Genomic DNA, 1,676 nt, shown 5'->3' on the forward strand with positions numbered 1-1,676 from the left:
GGCCGATGCTCGGTCATACCATCCATAGGACTGGCGTAATCCCCTCGGGGAGGGGAGTCCCGTACCAGGGTCTTTTTTTTTTTTTTTTTTTTTTTTTTTTTTCTTCTATGCTGGAAGTGGACCAGGTCTCGTCCTTGTGGCTCCCCAGTTTCCACGTATCCCCCAGGTCCAGACTGACCTTCCTCTGGCAGTCTTCCGACATCTCGGCTGATGGCCCAGGCTTCCACCTCTGCTGGATTCCGAGCAGGACCTAGATGTCTTGGCGCATGAGGAATAGCCTGCTAAAAATGGTGAGTCAAGCCGTAAGGCTGCGGACAGCCCTCTTCTCTCCGTGCACGCAGGTCTCCCTTAAGACATTTGAAGCAGTCCCTGATGTGATCAGACGGCATCCAGAGCTCGCTGAGTTACCACGGGCTCACAGACAGCTACCGGACACGGAGTTGACCAGCAGTAAGTCTTGTCATTGTCTTTTTTCCCTTCTCCAAGGCGATTTCGGAAGAGAAGGGGCACACTATACTGGAGTCGCTAATGATCACAGACGGCAACCAGACACGGCGTTTACCAGTGGTAAGTCGTGTTATTGTCATTTCATCCCCCCAAAGGGCTCTGGAGAAAGGGGGCATGCCTCTTTGCAGGAAGCAAGGTGGAGGCCACTACGGTTGTTTTCAGTGGACAGCCAGTTGGCACGGTGACTACGTGATCATGGATAATCCCCGGACGTGATTTTTCCCAGTGGTAAGTCCGTTTATTTGTCTTGCCCCTTCTCGAAGGGGGCTCAGAAAGGAAGCGGCACGCTACCCTTTATGCGACCCGCCTGGGTTCCTCCGGGCTTCTCGTCACTATCGTGCCGCTCCGCAGGGATTTCCCGGACACCATACGCAGCGGTCCACGTCTCACCTATGCCGACCCAGGGCTGGGTCTCCTCTTGAGTGAGTACCCTCTTTTCACAAAGCTGATGTCTGCCCACTACCTGGCCTGAAACTCTAGCATCAGTGTTCCCACCATCGAGACCTCTGACTCGGGATCAGGAACGCAGATTCGACATCTAGGAAGTCCCTGACTTTTTTTCTGACTTTCGGGAACGCCCTTTCGGAGATAGGTCGAGTCTAGTTTATCCCTAGGCTACGTCAGGGTAGGCTACTCTCCCCCCTAGGCTACGTAAGAGAAGGGTATATCCCCTTCCCGGCATCGGCCCTGATGCACCAGGTTTCGTTCCCTCACGCAAACCCGTCTGAAAGCCTTTATCCCTACAACAGCCATCTCCGCCTGGCATGGCTGCGGTCCTTTCCAGCCTTTCTAAAAACGCTTACAGGGATCACTGTCCCTACGTATTCTACTCTGCAGAGCTGCTAGGCTTTCTCCGCCCAGAAACGGCCGGGAGGCCCAGAGTGTCCATTCAAGAACCATCGCCTTGAGGCTCAGACCATCTTCACCCTCTAGGAAGCTACCCCTTCCTTGCTACTATGGTAGCTGAGCTACCGGATGGAGTCCTCCCAGACCGGGCCCGGTCCGGTCCATCATCCCTCTGGCACAGTATTCGAGCCGTTCAAGGGTGGCTACTTCTCACGCAGGAGTAGTTTTTTTTTTTTTTTTTCACTCCTGACACAGAGCCCCACGTGCTTTTTGCCTCCCGTGCCCGTTTCTTCCCTTCGGTTTTTTGGCTCCTTCACAGCCTG

The sequence above is a fragment of the Anomaloglossus baeobatrachus genome, chromosome 10 (assembly GCF_048569485.1).
Source record: "Anomaloglossus baeobatrachus isolate aAnoBae1 chromosome 10, aAnoBae1.hap1, whole genome shotgun sequence".
Classification (NCBI taxonomy): Eukaryota; Metazoa; Chordata; class Amphibia; order Anura; family Aromobatidae; genus Anomaloglossus; species Anomaloglossus baeobatrachus.